At 50.3% G+C, this 13606-nt stretch overlaps 19 non-coding genes across 19 annotated transcripts; 9 read left to right on the plus strand and 10 right to left on the minus strand.

Moving 5' to 3' along the window:
• Positions 1-409: 409 nt before the first annotated feature.
• TRNAA-AGC (transfer RNA alanine (anticodon AGC)) lies at positions 410-482 on the minus strand. The gene has a single exon. It is a non-coding gene; the product is annotated as a tRNA-Ala (tRNA).
• A 694-nt stretch (positions 483-1176) lies between these two features.
• Positions 1177-1249, plus strand: TRNAR-CCU (transfer RNA arginine (anticodon CCU)). The gene has a single exon. It is a non-coding gene; the product is annotated as a tRNA-Arg (tRNA).
• A 600-nt stretch (positions 1250-1849) lies between these two features.
• On the minus strand, positions 1850-1922 carry TRNAA-AGC (transfer RNA alanine (anticodon AGC)). The gene has a single exon. It is a non-coding gene; the product is annotated as a tRNA-Ala (tRNA).
• A 694-nt stretch (positions 1923-2616) lies between these two features.
• TRNAR-CCU (transfer RNA arginine (anticodon CCU)) lies at positions 2617-2689 on the plus strand. Its single transcript has one exon. It is a non-coding gene; the product is annotated as a tRNA-Arg (tRNA).
• Positions 2690-3290: 601 nt separating this feature from the next.
• On the minus strand, positions 3291-3363 carry TRNAA-AGC (transfer RNA alanine (anticodon AGC)). Its single transcript has one exon. It is a non-coding gene; the product is annotated as a tRNA-Ala (tRNA).
• A 694-nt stretch (positions 3364-4057) lies between these two features.
• TRNAR-CCU (transfer RNA arginine (anticodon CCU)) lies at positions 4058-4130 on the plus strand. The gene has a single exon. It is a non-coding gene; the product is annotated as a tRNA-Arg (tRNA).
• Positions 4131-4730: 600 nt separating this feature from the next.
• TRNAA-AGC (transfer RNA alanine (anticodon AGC)) lies at positions 4731-4803 on the minus strand. The gene has a single exon. It is a non-coding gene; the product is annotated as a tRNA-Ala (tRNA).
• Positions 4804-5497: 694 nt separating this feature from the next.
• Positions 5498-5570, plus strand: TRNAR-CCU (transfer RNA arginine (anticodon CCU)). The gene has a single exon. It is a non-coding gene; the product is annotated as a tRNA-Arg (tRNA).
• A 600-nt stretch (positions 5571-6170) lies between these two features.
• TRNAA-AGC (transfer RNA alanine (anticodon AGC)) lies at positions 6171-6243 on the minus strand. Its single transcript has one exon. It is a non-coding gene; the product is annotated as a tRNA-Ala (tRNA).
• A 694-nt stretch (positions 6244-6937) lies between these two features.
• Positions 6938-7010, plus strand: TRNAR-CCU (transfer RNA arginine (anticodon CCU)). Its single transcript has one exon. It is a non-coding gene; the product is annotated as a tRNA-Arg (tRNA).
• A 600-nt stretch (positions 7011-7610) lies between these two features.
• Positions 7611-7683, minus strand: TRNAA-AGC (transfer RNA alanine (anticodon AGC)). The gene has a single exon. It is a non-coding gene; the product is annotated as a tRNA-Ala (tRNA).
• A 694-nt stretch (positions 7684-8377) lies between these two features.
• Positions 8378-8450, plus strand: TRNAR-CCU (transfer RNA arginine (anticodon CCU)). The gene has a single exon. It is a non-coding gene; the product is annotated as a tRNA-Arg (tRNA).
• Positions 8451-9050: 600 nt separating this feature from the next.
• Positions 9051-9123, minus strand: TRNAA-AGC (transfer RNA alanine (anticodon AGC)). The gene has a single exon. It is a non-coding gene; the product is annotated as a tRNA-Ala (tRNA).
• A 693-nt stretch (positions 9124-9816) lies between these two features.
• Positions 9817-9889, plus strand: TRNAR-CCU (transfer RNA arginine (anticodon CCU)). Its single transcript has one exon. It is a non-coding gene; the product is annotated as a tRNA-Arg (tRNA).
• A 601-nt stretch (positions 9890-10490) lies between these two features.
• On the minus strand, positions 10491-10563 carry TRNAA-AGC (transfer RNA alanine (anticodon AGC)). The gene has a single exon. It is a non-coding gene; the product is annotated as a tRNA-Ala (tRNA).
• Positions 10564-11257: 694 nt separating this feature from the next.
• Positions 11258-11330, plus strand: TRNAR-CCU (transfer RNA arginine (anticodon CCU)). Its single transcript has one exon. It is a non-coding gene; the product is annotated as a tRNA-Arg (tRNA).
• A 600-nt stretch (positions 11331-11930) lies between these two features.
• On the minus strand, positions 11931-12003 carry TRNAA-AGC (transfer RNA alanine (anticodon AGC)). Its single transcript has one exon. It is a non-coding gene; the product is annotated as a tRNA-Ala (tRNA).
• Positions 12004-12697: 694 nt separating this feature from the next.
• Positions 12698-12770, plus strand: TRNAR-CCU (transfer RNA arginine (anticodon CCU)). Its single transcript has one exon. It is a non-coding gene; the product is annotated as a tRNA-Arg (tRNA).
• A 601-nt stretch (positions 12771-13371) lies between these two features.
• On the minus strand, positions 13372-13444 carry TRNAA-AGC (transfer RNA alanine (anticodon AGC)). The gene has a single exon. It is a non-coding gene; the product is annotated as a tRNA-Ala (tRNA).
• Between the last annotated feature and the right edge of the window lie 162 nt (positions 13445-13606).

Here is a 13606-nt window from a genome sequence, read left to right on the forward strand (position 1 = left end):
GGTAAGAAAGACAGGGAAAATATGCTTTCTGGAATCAGAGCTCCTGCAGACAGGGCTCACTCTTCTGCCAGCTCCGACCTGCTCCGATGAAAACGAAATAAAAGAGCAAAGGCTGCGCACTTTGAACCAATTATTCGAAGCATCGTATTGAAATGAAATAAAAGGTTAACAGCCCTGGGTGGCATCAAAGTGGAATTTCCTGAATATGTCACCAATGCCATGCAATGCGACTGTTGCACAGTATCACGCCTGTTGCCGGCCCTCGCGCGGATGACTCTTTGGGATAGCAGAAAGTGGACGGAAGACTTTTAGGATGATAGTAAAAAAAACAGAAGCGAGCACATGACTTTATTTGCGACGATTGGTGAGTTTTGAATAAAATAGTGAAAATGAAGAAAAAGCGTCTTGCTGGAGAATGCGGGCATCGATCCCGCTACCTCTCGCATGCTAAGCGAGCGCTCTACCATCTGAGCTAATTCCCCTCCTCCTCGAAGGCTCTCGATACACTGCTTCAGAGCTGAAGCACAGTCTCCGGCTCACACTTGCTTGGCTGTCCAGGGACCTGTAGTGCATAAAGCCCTTTCTCTTCATCTGCCGCAGGGGAAATCACAATCTCACCCCTTTGCCCAAAACAAAATACCTTCAGTGGAGCTACAAGTAAAGCTGCAGATGGCCATCCATTGCAATGAGGATTGGCCAACCAGGTATTAATAGCAGAGTGACTCCACTCCCACGCCCTTTCACGCTGGACCTGCGCTTGTGATCAAGAGGCTGCACGCCAGTCCCATAGACCCGAGAGCCCAATTGAAAAGGTGCTTGCTTCTCACTTTATTTCTCTCGCTATTTCTTGCTGTTTTAGGCCGCTGACACGCCGCCTGCAGCCAAAGGACCAGCGCTGGAGTGCCCTTTGTCATTTTTACCAGCTGGCCATATTTTACAATCGAGCGTCAGAATACCAAACAGGTAAGAGTTAGGTCTGGGAATTGAGTCCACTTTCCATCGTGTGTCCCATAAAGCGGAAGTGTCCAGCCGAGTGCAAGCAGGTGCCTTTTGCCCGCGTGTGCTGGGACACTGCAGCTTTGGACGTGAGCCAACTTGCCCTTTTCAGTGGGTCAGTACCTGTGACTCCAGTGAGAGAAGAGGAAAAGAAAGAACTTTCCCCTTTTCTGTCGAGTGGCCCCAGTGGCCTAATGGATAAGGCACTGGCCTCCTAAGCCAGGGATTGTGGGTTCGAGTCCCATCTGGGGTGGTTCGTGGCATTTTGTTCACACTTCTGCCAAAGCATGCAAAAGGTTTTTGCGGTAGTAGGGGGTGGGCGCAGGCTAGTACTTTGCTGGGCGCTGTGAAGTCCAGAACGTGCTCTGCTGGTAGCAGACTTTAAATGCCGGGAGACTGCAGAGTGTAGCAACCCCTCATGTCAGCGAAGAGACGCAGATGAGTGGTAAGAAAGACAGGGAAAATATGCTTTCTGGAATCAGAGCTCCTGCAGACAGGGCTCACTCTTCTGCCAGCTCCGACCTGCTCCGATGAAAACGAAATAAAAGAGCAAAGGCTGCGCACTTTGAACCAATTATTCGAAGCATCGTATTGAAATGAAATAAAAGGTTAACAGCCCTGGGTGGCATCAAAGTGGAATTTCCTGAATATGTCACCAATGCCATGCAATGCGACTGTTGCACAGTATCACGCCTGTTGCCGGCCCTCGCGCGGATGACTCTTTGGGATAGCAGAAAGTGGACGGAAGACTTTTAGGATGATAGTAAAAAAAACAGAAGCGAGCACATGACTTTATTTGCGACGATTGGTGAGTTTTGAATAAAATAGTGAAAATGAAGAAAAAGCGTCTTGCTGGAGAATGCGGGCATCGATCCCGCTACCTCTCGCATGCTAAGCGAGCGCTCTACCATCTGAGCTAATTCCCCTCCTCCTCGAAGGCTCTCGATACACTGCTTCAGAGCTGAAGCACAGTCTCCGGCTCACACTTGCTTGGCTGTCCAGGGACCTGTAGTGCATAAAGCCCTTTCTCTTCATCTGCCGCAGGGGAAATCACAATCTCACCCCTTTGCCCAAAACAAAATACCTTCAGTGGAGCTACAAGTAAAGCTGCAGATGGCCATCCATTGCAATGAGGATTGGCCAACCAGGTATTAATAGCAGAGTGACTCCACTCCCACGCCCTTTCACGCTGGACCTGCGCTTGTGATCAAGAGGCTGCACGCCAGTCCCATAGACCCGAGAGCCCAATTGAAAAGGTGCTTGCTTCTCACTTTATTTCTCTCGCTATTTCTTGCTGTTTTAGGCCGCTGACACGCCGCCTGCAGCCAAAGGACCAGCGCTGGAGTGCCCTTTGTCATTTTTACCAGCTGGCCATATTTTACAATCGAGCGTCAGAATACCAAACAGGTAAGAGTTAGGTCTGGGAATTGAGTCCACTTTCCATCGTGTGTCCCATAAAGCGGAAGTGTCCAGCCGAGTGCAAGCAGGTGCCTTTTGCCCGCGTGTGCTGGGACACTGCAGCTTTGGACGTGAGCCAACTTGCCCTTTTCAGTGGGTCAGTACCTGTGACTCCAGTGAGAGAAGAGGAAAAGAAAGAACTTTCCCCTTTTCTGTCGAGTGGCCCCAGTGGCCTAATGGATAAGGCACTGGCCTCCTAAGCCAGGGATTGTGGGTTCGAGTCCCATCTGGGGTGGTTCGTGGCATTTTGTTCACACTTCTGCCAAAGCATGCAAAAGGTTTTTGCGGTAGTAGGGGGTGGGCGCAGGCTAGTACTTTGCTGGGCGCTGTGAAGTCCAGAACGTGCTCTGCTGGTAGCAGACTTTAAATGCCGGGAGACTGCAGAGTGTAGCAACCCCTCATGTCAGCGAAGAGACGCAGATGAGTGGTAAGAAAGACAGGGAAAATATGCTTTCTGGAATCAGAGCTCCTGCAGACAGGGCTCACTCTTCTGCCAGCTCCGACCTGCTCCGATGAAAACGAAATAAAAGAGCAAAGGCTGCGCACTTTGAACCAATTATTCGAAGCATCGTATTGAAATGAAATAAAAGGTTAACAGCCCTGGGTGGCATCAAAGTGGAATTTCCTGAATATGTCACCAATGCCATGCAATGCGCCTGTTGCACAGTATCACGCCTGTTGCCGGCCCTCGCGCGGATGACTCTTTGGGATAGCAGAAAGTGGACGGAAGACTTTTAGGATGATAGTAAAAAAAAACAGAAGCGAGCACATGCCTTTATTTGAGACGATTGGTGAGTTTTGAATAAAATAGTGAAAATGAAGAAAAAGCGTCTTGCTGGAGAATGCGGGCATCGATCCCGCTACCTCTCGCATGCTAAGCGAGCGCTCTACCATCTGAGCTAATTCCCCTCCTCCTCGAAGGCTCTCGATACACTGCTTCAGAGCTGAAGCACAGTCTCCGGCTCACACTTGCTTGGCTGTCCAGGGACCTGTAGTGCATAAAGCCCTTTCTCTTCATCTGCCGCAGGGGAAATCACAATCTCACCCCTTTGCCCAAAACAAAATACCTTCAGTGGAGCTACAAGTAAAGCTGCAGATGGCCATCCATTGCAACGAGGATTGGCCAACCAGGTATTAATAGCAGAGTGACTCCACTGCCACGCCCTTTCACGCTGGACCTGCGCTTGTGATCAAGAGGCTGCACGCCAGTCCCATAGACCCGAGAGCCCAATTGAAAAGGTGCTTGCTTCTCACTTTATTTCTCTCGCTATTTCTTGCTGTTTTAGGCCGCTGACACGCCGCCTGCAGCCAAAGGACCAGCGCTGGAGTGCCCTTTGTCATTTTTACCAGCTGGCCATATTTTACAATCGAGCGTCAGAATACCAAACAGGTAAGAGTTAGGTCTGGGAATTGAGTCCACTTTCCATCGTGTGTCCCATAAAGCGGAAGTGTCCAGCCGAGTGCAAGCAGGTGCCTTTTGCCCGCGTGTGCTGGGACACTGCAGCTTTGGACGTGAGCCAACTTGCCCTTTTCAGTGGGTCAGTACCTGTGACTCCAGTGAGAGAAGAGGAAAAGAAAGAACTTTCCCCTTTTCTGTCGAGTGGCCCCAGTGGCCTAATGGATAAGGCACTGGCCTCCTAAGCCAGGGATTGTGGGTTCGAGTCCCATCTGGGGTGGTTCGTGGCATTTTGTTCACACTTCTGCCAAAGCATGCAAAAGGTTTTTGCGGTAGTAGGGGGTGGGCGCAGGCTAGTACTTTGCTGGGCGCTGTGAAGTCCAGAACGTGCTCTGCTGGTAGCAGACTTTAAATGCCGGGAGACTGCAGAGTGTAGCAACCCCTCATGTCAGCGAAGAGACGCAGATGAGTGGTAAGAAAGACAGGGAAAATATGCTTTCTGGAATCAGAGCTCCTGCAGACAGGGCTCACTCTTCTGCCAGCTCCGACCTGCTCCGATGAAAACGAAATAAAAGAGCAAAGGCTGCGCACTTTGAACCAATTATTCGAAGCATCGTATTGAAATGAAATAAAAGGTTAACAGCCCTGGGTGGCATCAAAGTGGAATTTCCTGAATATGTCACCAATGCCATGCAATGCGACTGTTGCACAGTATCACGCCTGTTGCCGGCCCTCGCGCGGATGACTCTTTGGGATAGCAGAAAGTGGACGGAAGACTTTTAGGATGATAGTAAAAAAAACAGAAGCGAGCACATGACTTTATTTGCGACGATTGGTGAGTTTTGAATAAAATAGTGAAAATGAAGAAAAAGCGTCTTGCTGGAGAATGCGGGCATCGATCCCGCTACCTCTCGCATGCTAAGCGAGCGCTCTACCATCTGAGCTAATTCCCCTCCTCCTCGAAGGCTCTCGATACACTGCTTCAGAGCTGAAGCACAGTCTCCGGCTCACACTTGCTTGGCTGTCCAGGGACCTGTAGTGCATAAAGCCCTTTCTCTTCATCTGCCGCAGGGGAAATCACAATCTCACCCCTTTGCCCAAAACAAAATACCTTCAGTGGAGCTACAAGTAAAGCTGCAGATGGCCATCCATTGCAATGAGGATTGGCCAACCAGGTATTAATAGCAGAGTGACTCCACTCCCACGCCCTTTCACGCTGGACCTGCGCTTGTGATCAAGAGGCTGCACGCCAGTCCCATAGACCCGAGAGCCCAATTGAAAAGGTGCTTGCTTCTCACTTTATTTCTCTCGCTATTTCTTGCTGTTTTAGGCCGCTGACACGCCGCCTGCAGCCAAAGGACCAGCGCTGGAGTGCCCTTTGTCATTTTTACCAGCTGGCCATATTTTACAATCGAGCGTCAGAATACCAAACAGGTAAGAGTTAGGTCTGGGAATTGAGTCCACTTTCCATCGTGTGTCCCATAAAGCGGAAGTGTCCAGCCGAGTGCAAGCAGGTGCCTTTTGCCCGCGTGTGCTGGGACACTGCAGCTTTGGACGTGAGCCAACTTGCCCTTTTCAGTGGGTCAGTACCTGTGACTCCAGTGAGAGAAGAGGAAAAGAAAGAACTTTCCCCTTTTCTGTCGAGTGGCCCCAGTGGCCTAATGGATAAGGCACTGGCCTCCTAAGCCAGGGATTGTGGGTTCGAGTCCCATCTGGGGTGGTTCGTGGCATTTTGTTCACACTTCTGCCAAAGCATGCAAAAGGTTTTTGCGGTAGTAGGGGGTGGGCGCAGGCTAGTACTTTGCTGGGCGCTGTGAAGTCCAGAACGTGCTCTGCTGGTAGCAGACTTTAAATGCCGGGAGACTGCAGAGTGTAGCAACCCCTCATGTCAGCGAAGAGACGCAGATGAGTGGTAAGAAAGACAGGGAAAATATGCTTTCTGGAATCAGAGCTCCTGCAGACAGGGCTCACTCTTCTGCCAGCTCCGACCTGCTCCGATGAAAACGAAATAAAAGAGCAAAGGCTGCGCACTTTGAACCAATTATTCGAAGCATCGTATTGAAATGAAATAAAAGGTTAACAGCCCTGGGTGGCATCAAAGTGGAATTTCCTGAATATGTCACCAATGCCATGCAATGCGACTGTTGCACAGTATCACGCCTGTTGCCGGCCCTCGCGCGGATGACTCTTTGGGATAGCAGAAAGTGGACGGAAGACTTTTAGGATGATAGTAAAAAAAACAGAAGCGAGCACATGACTTTATTTGCGACGATTGGTGAGTTTTGAATAAAATAGTGAAAATGAAGAAAAAGCGTCTTGCTGGAGAATGCGGGCATCGATCCCGCTACCTCTCGCATGCTAAGCGAGCGCTCTACCATCTGAGCTAATTCCCCTCCTCCTCGAAGGCTCTCGATACACTGCTTCAGAGCTGAAGCACAGTCTCCGGCTCACACTTGCTTGGCTGTCCAGGGACCTGTAGTGCATAAAGCCCTTTCTCTTCATCTGCCGCAGGGGAAATCACAATCTCACCCCTTTGCCCAAAACAAAATACCTTCAGTGGAGCTACAAGTAAAGCTGCAGATGGCCATCCATTGCAATGAAGATTGGCCAACCAGGTATTAATAGCAGAGTGACTCCACTCCCACGCCCTTTCACGCTGGACCTGCGCTTGTGATCAAGAGGCTGCACGCCAGTCCCATAGACCCGAGAGCCCAATTGAAAAGGTGCTTGCTTCTCACTTTATTTCTCTCGCTATTTCTTGCTGTTTTAGGCCGCTGACACGCCGCCTGCAGCCAAAGGACCAGCGCTGGAGTGCCCTTTGTCATTTTTACCAGCTGGCCATATTTTACAATCGAGCGTCAGAATACCAAACAGGTAAGAGTTAGGTCTGGGAATTGAGTCCACTTTCCATCGTGTGTCCCATAAAGCGGAAGTGTCCAGCCGAGTGCAAGCAGGTGCCTTTTGCCCGCGTGTGCTGGGACACTGCAGCTTTGGACGTGAGCCAACTTGCCCTTTTCAGTGGGTCAGTACCTGTGACTCCAGTGAGAGAAGAGGAAAAGAAAGAACTTTCCCCTTTTCTGTCGAGTGGCCCCAGTGGCCTAATGGATAAGGCACTGGCCTCCTAAGCCAGGGATTGTGGGTTCGAGTCCCATCTGGGGTGGTTCGTGGCATTTTGTTCACACTTCTGCCAAAGCATGCAAAAGGTTTTTGCGGTAGTAGGGGGTGGGCGCAGGCTAGTACTTTGCTGGGCGCTGTGAAGTCCAGAACGTGCTCTGCTGGTAGCAGACTTTAAATGCCGGGAGACTGCAGAGTGTAGCAACCCCTCATGTCAGCGAAGAGACGCAGATGAGTGGTAAGAAAGACAGGGAAAATATGCTTTCTGGAATCAGAGCTCCTGCAGACAGGGCTCACTCTTCTGCCAGCTCCGACCTGCTCCGATGAAAACGAAATAAAAGAGCAAAGGCTGCGCACTTTGAACCAATTATTCGAAGCATCGTATTGAAATGAAATAAAAGGTTAACAGCCCTGGGTGGCATCAAAGTGGAATTTCCTGAATATGTCACCAATGCCATGCAATGCGACTGTTGCACAGTATCACGCCTGTTGCCGGCCCTCGCGCGGATGACTCTTTGGGATAGCAGAAAGTGGACGGAAGACTTTTAGGATGATAGTAAAAAAAACAGAAGCGAGCACATGACTTTATTTGCGACGATTGGTGAGTTTTGAATAAAATAGTGAAAATGAAGAAAAAGCGTCTTGCTGGAGAATGCGGGCATCGATCCCGCTACCTCTCGCATGCTAAGCGAGCGCTCTACCATCTGAGCTAATTCCCCTCCTCCTCGAAGGCTCTCGATACACTGCTTCAGAGCTGAAGCACAGTCTCCGGCTCACACTTGCTTGGCTGTCCAGGGACCTGTAGTGCATAAAGCCCTTTCTCTTCATCTGCCGCAGGGGAAATCACAATCTCACCCCTTTGCCCAAAACAAAATACCTTCAGTGGAGCTACAAGTAAAGCTGCAGATGGCCATCCATTGCAATGAGGATTGGCCAACCAGGTATTAATAGCAGAGTGACTCCACTCCCACGCCCTTTCACGCTGGACCTGCGCTTGTGATCAAGAGGCTGCACGCCAGTCCCATAGACCCGAGAGCCCAATTGAAAAGGTGCTTGCTTCTCACTTTATTTCTCTCGCTATTTCTTGCTGTTTTAGGCCGCTGACACGCCGCCTGCAGCCAAAGGACCAGCGCTGGAGTGCCCTTTGTCATTTTTACCAGCTGGCCATATTTTACAATCGAGCGTCAGAATACCAAACAGGTAAGAGTTAGGTCTGGGAATTGAGTCCACTTTCCATCGTGTGTCCCATAAAGCGGAAGTGTCCAGCCGAGTGCAAGCAGGTGCCTTTTGCCCGCGTGTGCTGGGACACTGCAGCTTTGGACGTGAGCCAACTTGCCCTTTTCAGTGGGTCAGTACCTGTGACTCCAGTGAGAGAAGAGGAAAAGAAAGAACTTTCCCCTTTTCTGTCGAGTGGCCCCAGTGGCCTAATGGATAAGGCACTGGCCTCCTAAGCCAGGGATTGTGGGTTCGAGTCCCATCTGGGGTGGTTCGTGGCATTTTGTTCACACTTCTGCCAAAGCATGCAAAAGGTTTTTGCGGTAGTAGGGGGTGGGCGCAGGCTAGTACTTTGCTGGGCGCTGTGAAGTCCAGAACGTGCTCTGCTGGTAGCAGACTTTAAATGCCGGGAGACTGCAGAGTGTAGCAACCCCTCATGTCAGCGAAGAGACGCAGATGAGTGGTAAGAAAGACAGGGAAAATATGCTTTCTGGAATCAGAGCTCCTGCAGACAGGGCTCACTCTTCTGCCAGCTCCGACCTGCTCCGATGAAAACGAAATAAAAGAGCAAAGGCTGCGCACTTTGAACCAATTATTCGAAGCATCGTATTGAAATGAAATAAAAGGTTAACAGCCCTGGGTGGCATCAAAGTGGAATTTCCTGAATATGTCACCAATGCCATGCAATGCGACTGTTGCACAGTATCACGCCTGTTGCCGGCCCTCGCGCGGATGACTCTTTGGGATAGCAGAAAGTGGACGGAAGACTTTTAGGATGATAGTAAAAAAAACAGAAGCGAGCACATGACTTTATTTGCGACGATTGGTGAGTTTTGAATAAAATAGTGAAAATGAAGAAAAAGCGTCTTGCTGGAGAATGCGGGCATCGATCCCGCTACCTCTCGCATGCTAAGCGAGCGCTCTACCATCTGAGCTAATTCCCCTCCTCCTCGAAGGCTCTCGATACACTGCTTCAGAGCTGAAGCACAGTCTCCGGCTCACACTTGCTTGGCTGTCAGGGACCTGTAGTGCATAAAGCCCTTTCTCTTCATCTGCCGCAGGGGAAATCACAATCTCACCCCTTTGCCCAAAACAAAATACCTTCAGTGGAGCTACAAGTAAAGCTGCAGATGGCCATCCATTGCAATGAGGATTGGCCAACCAGGTATTAATAGCAGAGTGACTCCACTCCCACGCCCTTTCACGCTGGACCTGCGCTTGTGATCAAGAGGCTGCACGCCAGTCCCATAGACCCGAGAGCCCAATTGAAAAGGTGCTTGCTTCTCACTTTATTTCTCTCGCTATTTCTTGCTGTTTTAGGCCGCTGACACGCCGCCTGCAGCCAAAGGACCAGCGCTGGAGTGCCCTTTGTCATTTTTACCAGCTGGCCATATTTTACAATCGAGCGTCAGAATACCAAACAGGTAAGAGTTAGGTCTGGGAATTGAGTCCACTTTCCATCGTGTGTCCCATAAAGCGGAAGTGTCCAGCCGAGTGCAAGCAGGTGCCTTTTGCCCGCGTGTGCTGGGACACTGCAGCTTTGGACGTGAGCCAACTTGCCCTTTTCAGTGGGTCAGTACCTGTGACTCCAGTGAGAGAAGAGGAAAAGAAAGAACTTTCCCCTTTTCTGTCGAGTGGCCCCAGTGGCCTAATGGATAAGGCACTGGCCTCCTAAGCCAGGGATTGTGGGTTCGAGTCCCATCTGGGGTGGTTCGTGGCATTTTGTTCACACTTCTGCCAAAGCATGCAAAAGGTTTTTGCGGTAGTAGGGGGTGGGCGCAGGCTAGTACTTTGCTGGGCGCTGTGAAGTCCAGAACGTGCTCTGCTGGTAGCAGACTTTAAATGCCGGGAGACTGCAGAGTGTAGCAACCCCTCATGTCAGCGAAGAGACGCAGATGAGTGGTAAGAAAGACAGGGAAAATATGCTTTCTGGAATCAGAGCTCCTGCAGACAGGGCTCACTCTTCTGCCAGCTCCGACCTGCTCCGATGAAAACGAAATAAAAGAGCAAAGGCTGCGCACTTTGAACCAATTATTCGAAGCATCGTATTGAAATGAAATAAAAGGTTAACAGCCCTGGGTGGCATCAAAGTGGAATTTCCTGAATATGTCACCAATGCCATGCAATGCGCCTGTTGCACAGTATCACGCCTGTTGCCGGCCCTCGCGCGGATGACTCTTTGGGATAGCAGAAAGTGGACGGAAGACTTTTAGGATGATAGTAAAAAAAAACAGAAGCGAGCACATGCCTTTATTTGAGACGATTGGTGAGTTTTGAATAAAATAGTGAAAATGAAGAAAAAGCGTCTTGCTGGAGAATGCGGGCATCGATCCCGCTACCTCTCGCATGCTAAGCGAGCGCTCTACCATCTGAGCTAATTCCCCTCCTCCTCGAAGGCTCTCGATACACTGCTTCAGAGCTGAAGCACAGTCTCCGGCTCACACTTGCTTGGCTGTCCAGGGACCTGTAGTGCATAAAGCCCTTTCTCTTCATCTGCCGCAGGGGAAATCACAATCTCACCCCTTTGCCCAAAACAAAATACCTTCAGTGGAGCTACAAGTAAAGCTGCAGATGGCCATCCATTGCAACGAGGATTGGCCAACCAGGTATTAATAGCAGAGTGACTCCACTGCCACGCCCTTTCACGCTGGACCTGCGCTTGTGATCAAGAGGCTGCACGCCAGTCCCATAGACCCGAGAGCCCAATTGAAAAGGTGCTTGCTTCTCACTTTATTTCTCTCGCTATTTCTTGCTGTTTTAGGCCGCTGACACGCCGCCTGCAGCCAAAGGACCAGCGCTGGAGTGCCCTTTGTCATTTTTACCAGCTGGCCATATTTTACAATCGAGCGTCAGAATACCAAACAGGTAAGAGTTAGGTCTGGGAATTGAGTCCACTTTCCATCGTGTGTCCCATAAAGCGGAAGTGTCCAGCCGAGTGCAAGCAGGTGCCTTTTGCCCGCGTGTGCTGGGACACTGCAGCTTTGGACGTGAGCCAACTTGCCCTTTTCAGTGGGTCAGTACCTGTGACTCCAGTGAGAGAAGAGGAAAAGAAAGAACTTTCCACTTTTCTGTCGAGTGGCCCCAGTGGCCTAATGGATAAGGCACTGGCCTCCTAAGCCAGGGATTGTGGGTTCGAGTCCCATCTGGGGTGGTTCGTGGCATTTTGTTCACACTTCTGCCAAAGCATGCAAAAGGTTTTTGCGGTAGTAGGGGGTGGGCGCAGGCTAGTACTTTGCTGGGCGCTGTGAAGTCCAGAACGTGCTCTGCTGGTAGCAGACTTTAAATGCCGGGAGACTGCAGAGTGTAGCAACCCCTCATGTCAGCGAAGAGACGCAGATGAGTGGTAAGAAAGACAGGGAAAATATGCTTTCTGGAATCAGAGCTCCTGCAGACAGGGCTCACTCTTCTGCCAGCTCCGACCTGCTCCGATGAAAACGAAATAAAAGAGCAAAGGCTGCGCACTTTGAACCAATTATTCGAAGCATCGTATTGAAATGAAATAAAAGGTTAACAGCCCTGGGTGGCATCAAAGTGGAATTTCCTGAATATGTCACCAATGCCATGCAATGCGACTGTTGCACAGTATCACGCCTGTTGCCGGCCCTCGCGCGGATGACTCTTTGGGATAGCAGAAAGTGGACGGAAGACTTTTAGGATGATAGTAAAAAAAACAGAAGCGAGCACATGACTTTATTTGCGACGATTGGTGAGTTTTGAATAAAATAGTGAAAATGAAGAAAAAGCGTCTTGCTGGAGAATGCGGGCATCGATCCCGCTACCTCTCGCATGCTAAGCGAGCGCTCTACCATCTGAGCTAATTCCCCTCCTCCTCGAAGGCTCTCGATACACTGCTTCAGAGCTGAAGCACAGTCTCCGGCTCACACTTGCTTGGCTGTCCAGGGACCTGTAGTGCATAAAGCCCTTTCTCTTCATCTGCCGCAGGGGAAATCACAATCTCACCCCTTTGCCCAAAACAAAATACCTTCAGTGGAGCTACAAGTAAAGCTGCAGATGGCCATCCATTGCAATGAGGATTGGCCAACCAGGTATTAATAGCAGAGTGACTCCACTCCCACGCCCTTTCACGCTGGACCTGCGCTTGTGATCAAGAGGCTGCACGCCAGTCCCATAGACCCGAGAGCCCAATTGAAAAGGTGCTTGCTTCTCACTTTATTTCTCTCGCTATTTCTTGCTGTTTTAGGCCGCTGACACGCCGCCTGCAGCCAAAGGACCAGCGCTGGAGTGCCCTTTGTCATTTTTACCAGCTGGCCATATTTTACAATCGAGCGTCAGAATACCAAACAGGTAAGAGTTAGGTCTGGGAATTGAGTCCACTTTCCATCGTGTGTCCCATAAAGCGGAAGTGTCCAGCCGAGTGCAAGCAGGTGCCTTTTGCCCGCGTGTGCTGGGACACTGCAGCTTTGGACGTGAGCCAACTTGCCCTTTTCAGTGGGTCAGTACCTGTGACTCCAGTGAGAGAAGAGGAAAAGAAAGAACTTTCCCCTTTTCTGTCGAGTGGCCCCAGTGGCCTAATGGATAAGGCACTGGCCTCCTAAGCCAGGGATTGTGGGTTCGAGTCCCATCTGGGGTGGTTCGTGGCATTTTGTTCACACTTCTGCCAAAGCATGCAAAAGGTTTTTGCGGTAGTAGGGGGTGGGCGCAGGCTAGTACTTTGCTGGGCGCTGTGAAGTCCAGAACGTGCTCTGCTGGTAGCAGACTTTAAATGCCGGGAGACTGCAGAGTGTAGCAACCCCTCATGTCAGCGAAGAGACGCAGATGAGTGGTAAGAAAGACAGGGAAAATATGCTTTCTGGAATCAGAGCTCCTGCAGACAGGGCTCACTCTTCTGCCAGCTCCGACCTGCTCCGATGAAAACGAAATAAAAGAGCAAAGGCTGCGCACTTTGAACCAATTATTCGAAGCATCGTATTGAAATGAAATAAAAGGTTAACAGCCCTGGGTGGCATCAAAGTGGAATTTCCTGAATATGTCACCAATGCCATGCAATGCGCCTGTTGCACAGTATCACGCCTGTTGCCGGCCCTCGCGCGGATGACTCTTTGGGATAGCAGAAAGTGGACGGAAGACTTTTAGGATGATAGTAAAAAAAAACAGAAGCGAGCACATGCCTTTATTTGAGACGATTGGTGAGTTTTGAATAAAATAGTGAAAATGAAGAAAAAGCGTCTTGCTGGAGAATGCGGGCATCGATCCCGCTACCTCTCGCATGCTAAGCGAGCGCTCTACCATCTGAGCTAATTCCCCTCCTCCTCGAAGGCTCTCGATACACTGCTTCAGAGCTGAAGCACAGTCTCCGGCTCACACTTGCTTGGCTGTCCAGGGACCTGTAGTGCATAAAGCCCTTTCTCTTCATCTGCCGCAGGGGAAATCACAATCTCACCCCTTTGCCCAAAACAAAATACCTTC

Source organism: Ambystoma mexicanum, chromosome 5q, assembly GCF_040938575.1.
Source record: "Ambystoma mexicanum isolate Mex_15411 chromosome 5q, UKY_AmexF1_1, whole genome shotgun sequence".
Taxonomy (NCBI): domain Eukaryota; kingdom Metazoa; phylum Chordata; class Amphibia; order Caudata; family Ambystomatidae; genus Ambystoma; species Ambystoma mexicanum.